At 51.6% G+C, this 19091-nt stretch overlaps 1 protein-coding gene across 1 annotated transcript in view; it reads right to left on the bottom strand.

The window, feature by feature from the left end:
- The window catches only part of SH3BP4 (SH3 domain binding protein 4), a 91854-nt gene extending 73104 nt beyond the window's left edge, over positions 1–18750 (bottom strand). The window contains exon 1 of the mRNA XM_077155520.1: positions 18641–18750. The gene's annotated coding sequence lies outside the window, so the exon portion shown is untranslated. The remainder of the gene's footprint in view (positions 1–18640) is intronic.
- Positions 18751–19091: the final 341 nt, after the last annotated feature.

Below are 19091 nucleotides of genomic sequence, written 5' to 3'. Positions count from 1 at the left end.
TGAACTGCCCTGTGCCTCAGTTTCCCGATATACTAAGTGAAGACATGTACAGTACCTGCCTCACAGGTACAAGGATTAACTGAGGAGTGGGGGGTGGGGAAACAGGAACTATAGGAAGTGCTAAAAATTGTTAGTTATTATAAATCTGATTTACTACATGTCATAAATCTGAAGGTCTTCTTGTTGATTTAAGATGAGCCACTTAGGAATGTTTTTAACTGAGGAGAAACCCAGAAATACTAAGTTCCTATGTGGCCCCAAAGACGAGTTCTAGAATAAAGCTTCAGTTCCCCAAGTAAGGGGTCAATGGAAGCTCCATTACTCATCGAATTCATATACTGGGGACAGGGGATGCCATGCTCGGTGCCCGGTGTCGGGGCCAGGTCCTGACTCTGTGACCTTCACCAAGTGATTTGACTTCCTTGAGCCTCAGTTTCTCCATCTGTAGCACGGGCTCATAGTAGCAGTTGCCAGTAGACGTGCTAGTTTTGGTGGTTGTGGTTGTTGTCACTGTTACCTGGAGGCAAGGAACCAACTCAGTCTGGGGAAGACGATTCAACCAGTCCCCAAATGCCCATCTCCCAAGGAGCTCTCCAAGGCAAGACCGCCCGAAGCCACCAGTGACATTCAATTCCTGTGCAAACTAATTCAGAGAAATTCATTTCACCTGAACCTTCACCATCCTGGCTCCCCCAAAGGCCGCATGTCACAAGGTGCTGCTCGCTGGGCCAGGGCTCGGCTGTCGCCACGGACAAACTGACCAGTCTCTCGCAGGCAGGACAGGCTCTGTGACCGCCCCGCCCCCCCCGTGTGGGCAGCCCAGGTCAGGGCAGGCAGGGCCACGACCAGACATGCACTGCACCAATCGAGCCCCAGTGAGCCCTTCCCTTCCTTCCCTCCGATGGCCAAAGCACCCCACATCAGCAGGCACACACTCCGGGCACAAGGACTGCAAGGAGACAGGAAGATGCAGAGAAGCTTCGCCCACCGAGTCCCTGGCTGCTGCTGAGCTAAGAAAGCTTGTCACTGTCCCCAGCACCTCGGCATTCTGCAGCTTGTCATTTGCAGCAACCTGCTGAGCCCTGACCTCAGGAGGTGTAGAGTCCTGGTGGGGCCACCCAGGCACGCATGGGGGGCCCATGTCCCAGGCAGGAGCTGAACACTTCCAGGGTCAGGTTCAAGTCCTTGGCACATCTCTAAAGGGCAAACGTGTCTCCCAAGGTCTCCCAAGGCTAGGGAGGAGCTGCTGACACGTGCCAACCTCTCCAGCTGACCCACTGAGATAAGCGAGAACACTCCCTTCTCCCAGAGGTTGCAGTGAACTTTTCAAACCACTCCTCTCAAACCAGACCTGGAGAAGCATTTTGAGGTTCACCTACTTTCACACTCCTAGTCAGCAGGGCCGCCTTGTTGACCCCAAAAATCCAGGTTCCACAAAGGAGCAAACGGGCTCCTGGACATTTAGAGCTGAGCCAAGTGAAAGAGAGCATTACTGTGTGTGCAGGAGGGGACATCAAACATATGTTTTCCCACGGAACTCAAGCTGCTTTAAAACTGGTGGCTTCCACATAATTGGCAATCAATAATTCTACGCTCATTTGATTTTGGAAGGAGCACTGGAGCTACTTCTCCAAAGTGAAGCTGGGCATCTTGCTTAGAGATGCTGAAGAGAGCAAGACTGGAAGTGCAATTTTATAACTGGGGGCTCACAGGGGTGGGTGAACTCCTGTTTTAAATCAATGAGTGAGTCACAAAGAACAGAATTTCCCCCATAAGATGACATCCCAAGGTGCACGGGTGGTTCAGTGGTGGAATGCTCGCCTTCCACGCGGGACACCTGGGTTTGATTCTCGAACCAGGCACCACCACCCCCCCAAAAAAAAGATTAAAGATGCCGTCCCCACTCAGGTCTGGGGGGCGGGATGGCTAGAGAGCTGAAAGGCATCTTCGCATGACCAGAGATTGCAAAACCCAAGCAATGCTGGGTGAAAAAAAGCACCTTCCAAAACTAGACATGAAATAATCCCAGTTTTGAAATACTGTCAACAGTGATTTATCTCAGAGCAATAGTTTGTAGGTAGTCAGAAACTTTTTAATTTCTTCTACATACTTTATTTTCTAAGTCTTCTCTAATTAGCATGTATTACTCGCCAACAAAGACAATGAAATGACTGAAAGGTTTCTAGTCTCCAGCTACACAATGATGCCTATGCTGTTGTAATAAAATAAGAATAACTGCTGCTCCTTAAAGAGGGGAAGCCATATACCTGTGTTGTTTTCTTCACATAGTTACTGAAAAAATGTGTGCGCCAACATGCTACTCAGCCAGCACCACATCTAATTTCCTCCGCGCGGCCAGGTACCCCACAGTTCCACGTTTCCCCAAAAGATGAGTTGCAAGCAGTTAGCGAGGAAAAAAAAAGAAAGAAAAAGTTCTCTTTTTCTATCAACCCCCCTCCAATCTCTTATAAGAAGTAAGATTTCTAATCAACCCCCTCTCCAATTTCTTATAAGAAATAAAAAACAGCCTTGATCCCCCAAAGCTAATCAATAAAAAGGAGAATTTTACATAAATCCCACTTTGTGAATACCAACACGGCCATCTGAGCTCACACGTCAGCTGGCGAGCCCACCACATCTAAAGGGAATTAATTAACCAAGGAATTCAAGGCCAGCCACCCTGGGGAAACTGAGGCACAGAGGAGACAGAAGTCACTTTCTCTGTGTCTGTAAAATGAGGAAATGTTACAGAAAGCACCCATGAGCCTTATAACCAAAAAGATTGAAGCACACCCAAAGTTTCTAAAAACCACCATCTCAGGAAGAGAACAATTCAAGACACGTGCTCACCTAGGAGGCTGGAGAAGCAGCCCTGGCAACTACGTCTCTGGGGGAGGTACCTGGAAATATTCTTAAGCGTTAGACCTGATTCTGATGCACAAGAAGCCAAGGACTAGAGAGAGGTAAAGGGTTCCTTAAATTCACACCAAGGTAAGGAGGCCTGAGGGTCTGCCTCTGGGCACCAGTATCTACAACTCGCCTTCTGACCCAATTGGCTGGGGCTGATACAGAGTGGCTTTAAGGATCAACGGGGCGGGGGTGGAGGGGTCCATCAGTGGTGATGGCTGCACAACATTGTGAATGCGATTAATACCACTGCAATGTACACACAAAAGGGATTAAAGGGGGAAACTGTTACATCTACATGTTAACAACTTTTTTTTATTTTAAATGCATACATATTATTGATAAATAAATACAAATGAAAATAATGAAGGGAGAGGGGTTGGACTTGACAGTGAGGACCAGGTGACATCTGGTCCTAGAGCCTGAGGAGGAGGGTGGGGGGGGGAGCGGAGGCAACCCCCAACCAGAAGGGAACAGGGGCGGTGCCGTGTCCCTTAGGGACCGGCCCAGAGGAGGCAGGGAGGGGGCAGCTTGCTGCTCTCCACATCCAGACTGCAAAGCTGACAGGTCTGGCCGGCCGCAAGCACTCAGGGGACTTCTGCCAGGCCAGGAAGGAACGAATGAGTGAGCAGGAGAGCAAGAGTGGGGCAGCGCCTTCGCACAGAGACCAGGGCCACCAGGTCCCAATCACTAGCGCTGCTGCCAACACACACACACACACGCACACACATGTGCACACACACACAGGATGTCAATTGCCTGGTTCTTTCATTCCACGAGAACCCGTCAGTGCACATGATAAGATGTGAGCTCAGAACTACATGGAAGGAAAGACTTTCGGGGGTGAGGGGAGGGTGAGATCCCCAAAGTCATCTACAGATTAAAGCATTAAACATACAAAATCAAAACCACATATACAAAGTATCACCAAAAAAAAACCCTAATTAGATTTTTAATTAGGTCCACGTCCTAAGCAGTGACTAAAGGTGTGATATGATTGCAGATTCAACCATATAAAATTAAATCTTCTCCATGAGCACTTCCCCCAGGATGTGGGGAGGAGGAGAGATAAAGAAAGTAAAAAGACAAATCCCTAGTGTTCTCCTCTTGCCCTGTGCAGGTGCAATCCATGAACTGTATTTCATTCTTGACAATCATTATGTAACTTAAGTTCAAACATTTTTCCTTTAACTTAAAGGTAACAATTAGTAGACTAGAGCCATGTACTTGGAATTACTTCCAGACCAAAAAGGAAAGAGGACTTTAACAAAGCATGAGAAGCAAATGCTTCAAATAAGGGGGAGGAATAAAACCAGAGCCAAATGCCTCTTCTTACACCAAGCACTGAAGATCTTGCAGGGGACCTTTTAACCCAGTGGAAGAAGCACTTCTCACTGTGTGCGTGAAATGAAATTCAAACAAATGACACAGAAATGGTGGCAATAAAAGCCTACCAGGAAAAGCAAAATTCAGGACTGAGAACATTAAATACACACAGCAGAGGATTTTTATATTGATAAAACGGTAAGCTACGGAAAAGATCTAATTATCACGCTGAAAGAGCATTTAATACGAAGAACAGTTAGAGGTGGCGCAGAGAAAATGACCAAGCCACAATCCTAATAATTTCCGCAATCGGACAGTTCAAACAGACAAAAACATACGGCTGCAGAAAAACATGACGTCATCAGTGAGCTTAACTTTTAACAGATTTACAACCAGGTCTGTGTCCCAGAGAAAGCACAAGCACTTTTCAAGTCTTCAAGGGGTAATCACAAGAGCTGAAGATTTTTTGGTCAAAGGAAACCTCAATTAACTCCCCAAAGTAGAAAACATTAGAACACCTCCTGGCCCCAGTGCAATAATACTAGATGTTAACAATAAGAAAAAGAAAAATAATTGAAAAAAAACATAAACACACACACGCTCTAAGCACTGGGGGAGCCTGTGCCACGCAGGCGTGAGATGGCCACGCCGTGGGGAGCCCCACCATGGAAACTCAATCCCAGGCCCTACCCCGCCCTGGGACTCCACTGGGGCTGCTATTACCAAATACTCGCTGACAATTTCTAGAGCTCAAACTCCCCAAGAGGAAAGCTCTGGAACGTTCCATTGGTCATCACCGTTAACACTGAGCTGACTCAAGGCCCCCCACCCACAGCTCCCTTGGCTGCGGCCATCATGGGGGCCCAGTGGGCCTGGGTGGGCTTCCTGGAGGCAGCAGGAGACTGGGCAGGTGCTCGGCCCCTTGGGAGAGCTGAGCTTTCACCCCAGCTCCTCCTGGGGCCCACAGCAGAATGGAGGTATGTGAGGTGGGCTGCTTGGCGAGGAGTGTTCATCTGAGGCATCCCCACCCGGGACCACGGGGAGCCCTGACTCTAAGCTGCCTGGACAGGTGTCGGATGTGGGGTGGATGCTGACAGATGTCCACTGCTGGACGCAGGATGACAGAGGAGGTCTGGCCTTGCACCACAGGCCACCGGGGCGTGGAGGGCTTCAGCACACCACTCTGTGGAGGTGAGGGCCAAGGACCTGAAGGGCCCCTTGGGGGAGGAGAAAGAGCAAACAGTGCCCACAACTGCCCAGTAGGCTGCAGAAACTCTGAGAAAGGAAGCTGGGAGGGGGTCCCAGACCACCGGCATATTTGTTTTACTAAGATGAGAGAGAGCAACCCAAATATTTCTGTGCTGAGGTGTGTGTACAGAGAAAGTGCAGGCGAAGATGTAGGGGCTGGGCGGAGAGTTTGTGGCTGCAGCTGAGGTTCCCGAGGATGAGGGAGAAGGGAGACCTGGGGATGAGGGAAGGAAGGCCAAGAGTGAGGGGGCAGTGGGGCAGAGACAAAGTCACGTTCTCCCAGCACTGTCTCCACCCCACCCCCACGCTCCAAGCCTTGGCTCCCGTTCTTGAGCTGGAATGGTCCTCCCCAAACCATCCACCTGGCTATCACCTGTCTGTCCTCACGTGTCACCTGGGACCCCACTTTCCCTCCTTCCACATCCCTCTAGAGGACTAGGGGTGCCTTGAGCGGGGATCCCCAGCAAGAAGTAAGCACCTCGTTCACTATGGAATCCCCCACCCTAGGAAAGGCAGAACGGTGCCACAAGTGACAGCTCGGTTAAATCCTGCCTGTTGCACATACTAGCTCAGGCAAGTTGCTTAGCCCTGTAGTGCCTCAGTTTCCCTGTGTGTTCGAGAGGGATGGCAGACACCTCTCCCCATGTGCTGTGGGAATTAACAGTTTGCAGGTGAAATGCTCAGGCCATTGCATGCAGCAGTGGGAGGCTGCTTCAGTGCTCCCCATTACCCTTCCTGTAAGCAGGATGGGTTTGTGTTACATGTGAAGGCCGGGCAGGAACTAGGAGGGAATGCAGAAACACGATGCATCTGCACAGCTGGGTTACAGGCTTTCTTTTTTAAAACTTCTATTATTAGGTACAATGTCAGCTCAACTAAGCAAAAGTTTTTATACATTCTCTGACAGATACGCCATGTCCACAGAGTTTGATGCCAGCACAATTTGCTGTCCGTGAAAATGACTTTCTTTCTGAAATACCTGAGGCTTGTTATAACTCAGCTCGACGAGTTGGTGGGGACGAGGGGGTAAGGGGGGTGATGCAAGACGATGCACCACACCTGTCAGGTGAGGACTAGCACGTGAGTCTAGAAGACGATCAGGGGGCCAAAATGGTCCCAAATTCCAACGTCCCCAAATGCAGAATGTGCAAGATAGTTGGTACGGAATTCCCAAAACCGTGTGTCACGCAGCGAACACAACAGCACAGGAGAAGGAAGTGGGTGGCCTGGAGCTCGGCAGCCAGCAGCTGAGCCCCTCCATGGCGTGCTGATCCCAAGGAAAGGTCAGGAGTCCACGCGCTTCCACCACACACCTGCTCTGGGTTAATCTGAAGGTCCTAACACTCTCCCTTGAATAGCCTGAGTGTGTACAACAGCATCACACAGGCACTCACATTTTGGGTGACTGACCCTTCAGTCAACACTCAGTCAAAAAATAAGCATCACATAAAACAATTCCCCCCCTGCAACTTTCGGGTCCTCGCTGGGTCCATGAACAAGTTAATTAGCCACTTGGCTTCAGTTTCATCATGAGTAAAATGTGAGCAAAGACCCTTTATCCTCCGGGGCTTTCATGAGGATTCAATAACCGAAAGGTACTTCCCAAATATTAGGTACAGCCCCCCTTCTCCTCTTTACTCCCAGATTTTACATTTACAGATCACTTTGGTTTGTTACAGGCCACCCCAGGGTCTCCACCCCAACAGCACTTACTTTTGAACGTTCTCTTTCAGGCCCCATTTGCAAGGTCAATTCTCAGCAGTGCAAAGGACAACCACAAAAAACCCCACAAATTCGAAGGCTCACCAGCCTGAGCTTGTCCCGCCATGCACAATTTAGGATAATCTTCTGGGCAGTGAAACGTTGGCTCATCCTGAACCGCATTCCTCACCCGTTACACGCGGTCTGCCAACGGTCACCCCGGAGCCCCCGCTGCTCCTCTCTTCACCTTCCTACTCGTGGAAAATAAGCCCTCTTCCTCCCAGAATAGTAGCAGCCCATTTCTAGACAATTTCACTAACAACAAAAACGCAGCACTGATGACAGCATTTCCCAGCCTGTAGCTATTTCTTTTAAACCTTGAAAAAGTAATTGCTCCACTTGGAGCAGGTGGAGTGGAGCAGGTTTTCCTAACACGGCACACGTTTTCTGCTCACGTCCTCCGAGAAGTAGAAACCATTTTACCCTTGACTGAAAAGCCAGAAAAGGGCAGAGGTGGCTTCCGGGCGAAAGGCCTCCAAGCCTGGTGGGTGCTAAAACCAACCAGTTACACCCAGGACAGACTGACAGCCGACCCGCCAGGAGGCGGGGCTCCACTGTCACCAGGGGCAAGCTTATCCGTTTCACTGGCCCCCCTTATGACGCTGCTTTAACTTCAAAAGCTCCAGTCCCCATCAATACCCCTTTCTTCCTGGGATGTGAAAATGCCCCGACTCCTTTAAAAATCCAGCAGGCTACTTAGTTCCTTAAGTGTTGTTTTTTGATGATAAAAGTAACTTTTAAAAACTGTATAGAGGGGGTGGGCCACGGTGGCTCAACAGGTGGAGTTCTCACCTGCCATGCTGCAGACCTGGGTTCGATGCCTGGTGCCTGCTCATGCAAAAAAACCCACAACATTAAGACCTGTACGGAGGGGTCATTTAACCAGGGGATGATTTCATGCTAACCTCACAACTGGTCCTCCCAGAGGACCCAGATTCTGACAGTGCAAAAGCTTCAACAGTAAGGGCTGCCCCGTTACCCACAAGCAGCAGCTCAGTGCCCAGCCCCAAAGACACAGAAGGGAACAAGACACGTCCCTGACTCCACGGATTCCAAACTGCAATAGGGACCACAGGCAGGAAATGCCCAGCCGCAATCCAGGGTCCCAGAGGGAGAAGCAATGGGTGGGAATCAGAGGGGGTACTACCTGCCAGGTCCCCTTCCTGCCCGGGTCACCTCCCTGAACAGGTCACCAACCTAGCTGCCTCTGATCCTTTCTCACAACTTTATTCAAACCTTCCCAGTGCCCTGAGATAAACGTTCAAAACTAAGGGAGGCTCACAAAGGCCCTGCCCGACCCAGCCAATTGGCCCTCAGCCTTCTTCCCAGGTACTCCCCGAAAGCTGTCACTACTGTGCCCCTTTTGGTTTCTTGGACTCACCAAGCCACCCTGCCCAGAATTCAGCCATGCCTGGTCCCCAAACACCCTGTGGGTCCCTGCCCAATTCCTAGCCTCTGCATTCCCACAGGTTCCCACTTTGTGGGGCTTCTTTGGGAGCCTGTCCTGACCCCCCAGCACAACCTCAAGAACTATGACCTTCTCTCTAACATCCCCTTCCCCCTGCTAGGTGGCAAAGTCCTGAGGCCAGCCGCGGTCTCCTGCTTGCCCCTCCAGCTCCCAGAGAGGCCCACAGGGGGCTTCAGAGTGAGAATGGACGAATGAGTCTAAGTTAACCAGAGAAAGGGGGAAGAGAACCAGGGCAATGTCCCAGAGAGCAATAAGTAGGGTCTGCCCCCAGGTCCCTGCTGGGGGCTGCACCCCACCTCCACCCCCAGGTGGGCTGGTGCACCTGCACTCGGAATAAGCGAGTGCCAGTGTGCAGCCCCTGCCTTCCCGAGGCCTCCGAGGCACGTGGGAAACACCCGCAGTCCCTTACCCCCAGAGACCCGCTTCACTGGGGTGTCACAAGGGCCCCAAAGTGCTGCCTCATGTTACTGGGGACTAACGATGACCCGCGGGCAGCAAAGGCGCGAAGGCCAGGGGAGGCGCCTGGGCCCTCTGCAAAGCCACGCTCAGGGCCCAGGCCAAAAATATTCCACCCATCAATGACTTCTCCTCTCTCGCCGCCGGACTGCAGCCAGAAATCAGAATCAGTCTCCTTAAGCAGAAGGCATGCAGTGCTCTCTCCTCTTGGTGATTCCGAGGTCCCAAATATCAAGTCTGTGCTATTCACCGTGTGACAGATCCACTGCAGTCCGTATCCACGCAGCTGATCAAGGGAAACGACCCCGCAAATCACCCGGGACGGCCACGGAGACAAGACCCCCAGAAGCCCACTGCAGCCGAACGCGTGGGGACCACGCTCTGTGCCGCCCAGGAGGGCTGGGCCTGGCGAGCTCCCTGCACAGACATCTCCTGGGTTCTAAGACTCGCTTCCTCAACACGTGAATGGTCCTGGAACTGGTTTGTAGGTGAACCCCTAAAACTGAGGGATGTGCCCAGTGCCTGAGTGCTTTCTTCTGTCCCACCCCATGCTGCAAAATCTCATGATGCAGAGAATGCAGATCCAAGCACTCTGCAGTGAATTTCCCCAAAAGGGGCTGTGGAAAGTAAGACTGGCTGCTAATTTCATCAAGTGAGATTTACAAACGCTCCCCTATGTAACTCCATCTTGGAGCGGTTTTCTGGGCATCAATTATACATTCACCCAACAAATTAATTTAATTAGAAGTTCTTTATACATTTAAACACATTAAAAAGAAACACAAAAAAATCACTCTACAGAGAAACCGAAATGTGTTGAAAGATGAATTTATCAAGATGTTTCCTTGCAGTGTTGCTGATAATTCCAAATTACTGGAAACTATTAGCAAGGACTTGTCAAATAAATAGAAAACATACCTACACAAGTTTGACATTAAAAATGAGGATGCAAATGTGTATTCATGGACCTAAAAGGACAGCAACAACCAGTTTTTATAAAGCGGAGTATTCACTCAACAAGTATCTACTGAAAATCACCACGTGCCAAGTACACAGTGAACAAAGCAAGTCCCTATTCACTCATCCTGTTTTGTTTCAAAGGTTTACATTTGCTTAGGAAAATACGTGAAAGATGCCCCAAAACGTACACAGAGTGGTTACCGTGGGCGGAAGGATTTAACCCACATGAACTTTTCCTCCTTCTGTATTTTCTAATGTTTCTAAAATGGACATGTCATCAGTTGAGAAATAAAACAAAAAATAAAACTTCAGCAGAAAGGGTTTTCTTCTTTTTAAAGAAAACAATCTCCCAAACAATTCATATATATAAAGTACTCGCACAGAACACAAGGGGCTTCCCACCCCGAAGCAGGTGGACTAGAACTGCCTTCTCTGGGGGCCCAAGGCCGTGGACTTCAGCCACTGGCCGTGGTGGACCTACCCTGGGGCCAGGCCACAGAGACCCCGCGCCTGCGGGCGGAAGGAAATGGCTCCTGGCACTTGAGGAATGTGCCACAGGGGCACAGCCATGGGACCTAATCCTTATTTAGACACGTGCATCATGCCTGTTGGGCCAGACTGCCCATTGTGAAAGGTCAGACCTAAAAATATCTAAAGCATCAACCCCTATGGCCCTGTTTAATTCAGATGGTGCAGATTCACAAAAATCTCTACATTCTTAACATTTAGGATGAAACCAGATCGCCTGGGGCTCAGGACTTGTCAAATAAATAGACAGTGCGGTGAAGAACTCAGAGGGCCAGGCATGGAGCTCAAAACACCAACTCAGGGACCAAACGATGCTGAGGCCAGTCACAGCCAACAAGATGCCAGCATTTTATGTGCATTTCCTCATTTAAACCCCCCAAGGCGCAAGCAGCATTATCACCACTTTACACATAAGGAAGCTGAGCTTCAACTGAGTCCAACAGTTGGCCAAGGTCGAAGCAGGAAATAAACAGAAGCTTAAGCCTCCAAAACACAGGTGTGTTGGGTTCCCAAGCCCCATTTCCTCACGACCTCACTGTCACCTGAATCGAAACTGTCCCCAACAAAGAGCCACTGGGGATGTCGCTGAGAAAAGGAACTTCTCACATTCCAGTCTGGGAACACACAGTTTCAGCCTTCTGTTTTGGCTGACCATGGGCTGGGTACCAAACCAACTAATATGTTAGGAGAACACGATGGATGGTTCGCCACTCAATTCTTCGCGGGGTTTTCCTGGAAGCACGTTCGATGACTCACTGTTGTGCAAATCAGGCTGCTTCTCGTGTGACCTGCTGCAGTAGAAACACCCCAGCCATTTCCCAGAGGCTGCAGCAGCACCCACCAGACGTGTGTGACACACCCTGCAGAAAAATCCCGTTAGAAAGGGCAACTGAGTCTGTTATGTGAGTGGCGGGTGGAGGGGGGGCAAATCATACAGCTCTGAGAGATTATCACCTCACATCCAATTACCCGAAACCTGAATGTTCCAGAAGTACTGAAAATATAAACCCTGAGCGAAGAGCCTGACAAAACTTACGTTCCCACCTGGAGAAAACGAGCTCGCCACAGCTCGTCTTCCTCCCTCCTCAGCTCCCCAGGACCCCGCGCCAGGCCAGAAAACAGACCTACACAAGTTTGACATTAAAAATGAGGATGCAAATGTGTACTCATGGACCTAAAAAGATAGCAACAACCAGTTTTTATAAAGCGGAGTATTCACTCAACAAGTATCTATTGAAAATCACCACGTGCCAAGCACACAGTGAACAAAGTAAGTCCCTATTCACTCATCCTGTTTTGTTTCAAAGGTTTACATTTGCTTAGGAAAATATGTGAAAGATGCCCCAAAACGCGCCAGGCCAGCTCTCAGCATTACAAACCCTGATAAGGGGCTGGGACAGGCCCTTCACCCCACAGCAAGAATCCCAGCACCCGTCCACGCCAGCACGTGCTTTCCTCCAATCGCACAGTCCCGAAACCGTAGGGTAGGTGGTTATAATTAAATAAAAGCAAAAACTTGTGCAAGTAAGAGACTCTGGCAATCAGCTTTTGAAATGGGGCCAAAGACTGATCTCCAGTTTTATGGGGGTGATGGCACCCCAGAGTCAAGCACCCTCTGACATGGGCCTGAAATGTAGCCAAAATGTGACATTTTTGGCTTCCTGGTCCAACATTATAAGAAAGAAAGACCAATGGCGACAGCCGAGGGACCAGTAATAGGGACAGAGCTCTCCTCTCTGCAAAGTCTGAAATGCTGACTGCTGAAACCGCTGTGGGGGAAAAACATCACCGCCTCTGTGAGGTCCTCACTGGAGGAGGGAAGAGGGAGGCCAGCCTGGCACCCCAGAGACGCCTCCTCTATTCTCACCACCACTCCGTGGGTTTGCTCAAGGGGCTGGTGTACGCTCACTTCCAAATACCATTTTCGGATTTGAGCATTAGTATTTCCACTTTACGGGACCCGTGTTTGATCCCACTTTCAATCCGAGCTATGATTCTCAGAGTAATTTAAGAACTTTTAAATGTATATTCACCTTTAGGACAGTCCATTTACCTCTTTGTATCCTGAAGCTCTTAAAAATTCAAAGCCTTTTAAAAAGGGCAATGGCTGGAAAAATGGGTAAACAAAGGTGAGGGTAAGCCTGGCTAAATTAAAAATTAAACTGCATAGAACCACGGGGAGGGCCCCTTGTCAGCATTTATAAGCAAGCTGATTATTATTTATAGGCCAGAATTATTAAAGCCAGAAATGACTTCAGTCACATATTATGTCTCAACTAACATAAATCATCTAAAAAGAGAGCATTCACATTGTTGTTATATGGTCACTAACTCTTCACCTGCGCCGGCCCCTCCGTCCAGCTGCAAATTCTCTCCTTCCCTGGACCTCCACTGGGCTTTCTAGTCATCGTCTGGTAAGGCCTGTCGTGCACTGAGAATACAGAGATCAATAAAACGCAAGTCCCCCACCGTCAGGAGTGCCCGTCCAGCAGGGCAGGAGGCAGGGCAGGTGCAGGGAGGTGCCAGGCCAGAGGCGAGCAGGTGGAGAGCCTCCATCTCGGGGAAGTACTCCCTGAAGGAGGGTCCTCAGCTGGGAAGGACAGATGAGTCCCTACAGGTTGAGTCTTAAGGACCAAGGGATAGCCCAGCCAGCCCTCCAGAAAGGGAGTCGAGAAAAAGGTGCAGATCTATAACCTGAAAAGGTACTGAGGGAAGTTCTTTCAGCCAGTAACCCCTCCCCATGATAATTATCCAGGCTCATCCCTATTCCTCATAACACCTGCACCCACCCACCCCAACCCCCACCACCATCCCCTGCTCTACCATCAGCCTGCATGTGAAAGCTCAAGGACATGTACCAAGTGAGCCGTGGAGTTTCTGACCCAGGTGGTCCCTGAGACTCCCACTCCCCAACACCCCAGATCACTCATCAAGGCCACAAGAAGCAACCTGCCTCGCTCCATCCATGTCAGCCCCTACCCCGGGGGGAAACGGCAGACAACTGACAACTCAGAAGACCTGGGCCTCTGCCTGCCTCTTGGGGAGCCACTAGGCACTTTCCTCATCCATGCTCAGCCTCCTACAGGAAAGCCTTCCCTGGTTCTGCCAGGAATAAGTTTTAAGCCCCCCATCTCAATTAGAGTCTATCACAAATAGCCCCAAACCTCACTCTGGGATTTCCTCCTTATACAATTCCCTGTGTCCGTGGTTTTCAAATCCAAACACACATTTCAGTCACCTGGAGGGTCTTTAAAAACTACAGATGTCTGAGCCCCACCCCAAGAAATTCTGGTACAACTTGGGGGGCAATTGGGGAGCTGGAAAGGGAATTGTTTCCAAAGCTCCAAGGGGATTTTAATGTGTAATCTTGGGTTTTGAAGCACTCTACTCTTGCTGGCCAAATTTGGTTATTCAATGACACGTAAATCCCCTCTCAGCTGCTTTGCAGAATGAGGTCCAAGCAGAAGCTTGACAACTATTTCATACTTTAGATAAAAGAGTTCAGCCAGGTGGTGGGCTTAGGACAATAAAAGGTGTGCTAGAACCCACAAGCTCTTACTGGCTCAAGTTGATTTCTAAATATTTAGAAATGTTGACAGCTCACACACTGATACCAGAAATCAGCCCTGGTGGGAATGTTTACATCTTGGAAATTGGCAAATTCTACAATCAAAGCTTTTTGTGTCTCAGAGGCTGTTTACCAGCACACCACTGGTTCAGGGAAATAGAAAAGGAAAAGAAACATTTGTATTTCTTTAGACCCACAAACTTTCCTGGGCTTCCTTGCTGCAAGAGTGGGGTAGGGCTTTTCCCAATGCAAACTGAGAGGTGGAAATGACTTTAAAGCAACCCTAACATCCTTCCAGAAAAAGGATTCTTTCCAATCTGTTCAGAAGCATCAGGCAACCAGGCACCAGCTAAAAGTTCCCCAGAGACAAGCTTTTACTGAGCAGATAAGAATAATCTCATTAGTATGTCATTTATTTTATTGTAAAGAGGAAGGTGGAACCCTTATCTAACATTTATTTAGCTGTCTTCCGATAATCTTAATCTTATTCTAGTGACCTCATCTGCCCTGAATGTCCTCTCTTTTCATGGCACAAAGGCAAACTTCCGGCCACATCCTGAGTCAGCCCGACTTCAAAAGCCACCATCCTCCCAATTCACCGAGCTTTATCCAGCAGACAGGACTGGACCTGGCTTCAAGACATGGTGCGGCCTTTTCTAAAGGCTGAGAAGCCCCACAGGTCTTCAAGAGCCCACCACCTTCAGCGTACAGGCTGTTTTATAATCATGGAGAAAGGCAGGCCCTTGGCCATTTTCACGCCTGACTTCAGGCTACAAAATGGGTGACGAAGCACCCTTTGTTTCCTTCATCTCAGTCCACTGTGGGGTGTATGGTTAAGAGCTCTGGAGTCAAGCAGACCCAGATTCAAATTCCAGCTCAAGCATTTGCTCAACTGCTAGGGTGCCCCGGTAACTTAAAATTCTGGCAGCTTCCTTACAAAATGGAATCCCTCCTGGTTTTAGTGAGAATGCCGTGAGATGTGCACACAGGACCTGCTGTATTATCAGCTCTCAGTTCTACCCTTAAATCAGCCCAATCTCTATTTGAATCGGATGAACTCACTCCCGTCTGACTTCCTTCAAATCTGTGTTTGTTTCATGATGGGTGAAGAGAGTGCCTCTTAACCTAACTGGTGGAGGCTGGACAGGACGTCAGCCCCTTACAACACCCCCACTTCACCTCTAGAGCCCACTCAGCATTCCCTGCCTTCTGAAGGCTGTGTCGGATGCCTTCTCTCAGGCGGCCGGTCAAGAAGACGTCAGGTGCTGCCTTATGTAACGCAATGCCCCAGGGCCCAGGGGCAGCTGGCTCAGGCACCCAGGAAGACAGTGAATAAAGAGTCTGATTGTTCACTGGGTGGTTTGGGTTTTGGCGATTTTTTTTCCCTTCCTGTCACTCCTCCACAGGTTGAGGGCAAACACGGGGCTTCTGGGAGCCGGAGAACAGGTGGTGGGCGGCTAAGGTGTAAAGACCCGATGGGCCGAGTCTCCAACCCAAAGCCGTCCGGTGCCCAGTCCGTGAGGACCATTGGGCCAGGTGGGGACCTCTGCCTGCTATCTGGTTGTCAGGCAGGAGCCCTGGGACCAAAGGATCCTGGTGCCAGTCTCAGAAGGGAAACCGCAGCCCGGCCCAATTCAGGTGTCAAATTAGCAACTGACACAGCTAAGGGAAACCCACCTGGATGGCCCAGGGCCCACGTGCTAGGCAGCAGCCTCTACCCAGAGACACAGGGCTGCTACCTCAACAGGGAGGCTCTGAGGTCTGCCCAGAGCCAGGAATACAGTAATAAGGGGGAGAACTCCACGGCTCTCACCGTGTTTAGGCCAACGGTCCTTTAAGAGCTGATGGAAGCTGGCAAGCCCCTTCCCAGGAAGAAGGGAGAGCTCCTGCACTTGCCCAGCAATTTCAGCGGCGCCAAGGCCTTGCAACTGACCCCATCCTAGGATTTCAACCCAGGAGAGGCCTCCCAGGACCTAAGGTACTCATTAGCATATCTCCCTATCAGACTAGAAACCAACATTAGAACGAGAAAAAAATACAAAAGTGTTAAAGCAGCCTGGAGGAAACAAGTCCAGGTTGCCAAACAGGTAACCGGAAATTAAATTCGTAAAGGGCATACAAAGAAAATACAGGATGACCCTCACTTCCTCCCCTCAGAGAGAAAAATTAAACACCATAATGTCAACAGACAAAAAACAGGGCAAAGGTCACTTTAAGCAACTTAGCCAGGCTCATCTTCGGGTCCTTCCAGAGGGGATGTGGAAGCAAACCGCCCTACCTGAGCTGCCATCAGCCGCCAGATCCTGGCCAGATGAATGGGTGTGGTGGGCGCCACGGTATTTAAAAAACAAAACCATTAAATGACCATCCAAAGCCCCTCAGACTCTAACAGGAAGAAATCTCCTGCCCTGCTTTCCCTGAAGGGAAACAAAAAGCGACCATGTGCGGTAGCCCTCCTGGCTCTGCTTTCAGTATCTGAAATTAACAAATGGGATGGGGCCCTCTTAATTGTTTTAAAAGGACACAGAGAAAACAAAAACTGGGGCTTGTGGGGCCCCACCGCAGCCTGTTCACTTAGTAAACAAGTGGGCCGTAAAGCGAGATCCTAGGAGGCCGGGTTGGCTGGCTCAGTGGGCCCTTCTCCCCATTCATCATTCAGCCGGATCAGCACGGCCGTGGCACCCCACACCCCTCCTTTTAGAGTACCCCTCTCTAAAGCCGCCTGGGTGCAGAAAGCTGAGGACATGTCATCGCCTTCCACACTCATCCACCTGCTGAGTGCTTGGGCCTGGACCCCCACACGCACGGAGCAGGCACCCGGGACATTGTGTCCGGACTCCGTCGGACATTCCTGGAGTCCATCTCCTGGTCAGGACAGCCAGGTGGAGGGAGGCCGCTTTAGCAAGGGAGAGGAGCGAATGCTTCCCAGCATGTAAAGTATAGCCGCTGTCCATCCAAGGATGTCAAAATGCTTTGCAAACCACCCATTAATTTTTACTGCGGCCCAGAGAAGCAGATTGGGAACCATTACCTTCATTTTACAAGGCCAGAAACCAAAACCACAGGCAGAGTCCAGAGGCAACACGCCTTTCTGGGTCTGGGCGTTCTAAGCTGACCACTCTCCACCGAGGTCCTAGGGTACTGCCCCCAGATAGCAGCAGGGGACTACATCGGTGGGTCCCCAAACTTTGCATTTAGAAAGGGGGTGGGGATGGCGGGTGTTGCAAAAAGAAATTCAGCTTAGGCAAGGAGGGGTGGCTGGCTGTCTCACCAGGCACCAGTTACAGCTTTATGATTAAATCTGCAATACTGCAATCCCAATTATGTAAAAATGTTAAGGGCTGGTAGGACGAGATCCGGCATGGTTTCTATTCTGCTGTTTGTATTTCTCCTTATGTCCACGTTTTCCACCATGGGTACATATTGTCTTTGTGATCTGAACAAAAAGTTAAGTGAACTTTATCGTTACTGGTGAAAAGCACACAGCACTGACTTGCTGCACAAACTCGGAAAAGAACAAGCACGAATAAAATCCAACCCTAGACTCCCTTTTTGAATCACTGACTGGTGAGGTCCCTATACTGCGGGTACACCTCGGTCCGGGTTCAAGGCTGCTCCCCTCGGCCTCTCCTGGGACCCAGCATCCAGGGGAAGGGCTGCAGGCCTGTCCGCACCGCCGGTGTCGGGCCGGGAACCGCCGGGACAGGGCGGGACCTAATCGGCACCGAGGAGCGGGCTTCCCGGTAAACGGGACAAGCTGCCTCTGTCCCCGCTCTTTCCAGCCGCGGGCCGCGACGCTGTCACCGCGCGGCTGCTGGGTCGCTGGACGGCGATGCAGAAACCGGAGTTTTTATTTAAACGAGGGCTCTCCGAAGAAGTTGAAATATGCACTGTCACCAACAAGTTTAACGGGGGACCGCGCGCCCTTTCCTGCTCCCCAGAGCAGGGCGAGGGGGGCGCCCGGGACCCTCCACACAACCCGGGAGCCTCTACAGCCCCCGCGAAATGAGCGCGCCCCACCACCACCACGCTTCGCGCCCCAGAACGCGTCCGGCCGTTGGGCAAGGGGGACCTCCCCGCGCACGCGAGGGGCTCCGAGAACGGCTCGGCGCCGGGGAACCCCGGCCCCCGCTCGCCTGCCCAGAGGGACCCGCGCGCCGAGGTTGGGGGAGCTGCTTCCCCGAAGCCGCCCGGAGCGGCCGCGCCCGGTCACCCCGGAGCCCCGAACCCAGGCGGCAAGGGGAAGGATCCGAGCTTACAAAGTGGGGCAAGCCCGCCGAGCCCGACCCGCCCGGGGGGCCGCCGGCGCCGGAGGCAGCGAGGCCGGGGCGCGGGGTAAAAAGAAGCCCGTTGGGGATCGCGCCTCCGCGGCGCAGAGGCGCCCCGAGTCCGCCCGCGCGCCCAGCCCGGGCTCCTACCTGGCTCGCATTGCGTCCCGGCGGGCGCCCGCGGCTCCTCCTCGCGGTCCGGCGGCTCAGCTGGGCCAGGGACGCGCGCGGTTCCGAGGAATGACCGCGCGGCGGCGGCGGCACCAGCAGCAGCGGCGAGGGGCCGGGACCGCCGAGAGCGCCCAGTGCGCTCGGCCCCCGCCTCCGCGGGCGGAGGGGCGGTCCCCGTGCCGGGGCGGGGCCGCTAGCGGCGAGGGCGGGGCCTCGGAGGAGGAGCGCGGGCGGTGGGGCGGGGGCTTGGAGGCGGGTGTGGGGCGAGGCGCGAGCGGGAGGGCGGGGCCGCTGACCGCGAGTGTGGGGGCGGGGCGTGGGAGCAGGGGACGGGCCGCGAGCGGAAGGGGCACGAGGGAGGCGAGGAGTGGGCGTTCGCGGAAGGGGCGGGGCCAACGCCCAGACCGCCCAGGGAGGCGAGCGGACGGGG

Source organism: Tamandua tetradactyla, chromosome 3, assembly GCF_023851605.1.
Source record: "Tamandua tetradactyla isolate mTamTet1 chromosome 3, mTamTet1.pri, whole genome shotgun sequence".
NCBI classification, from domain to species: Eukaryota; Metazoa; Chordata; class Mammalia; order Pilosa; family Myrmecophagidae; genus Tamandua; species Tamandua tetradactyla.
The sequence above is the reverse complement of the archived record's forward strand: the minus strand, read 5'-3'. Positions and strand labels throughout refer to the sequence as shown.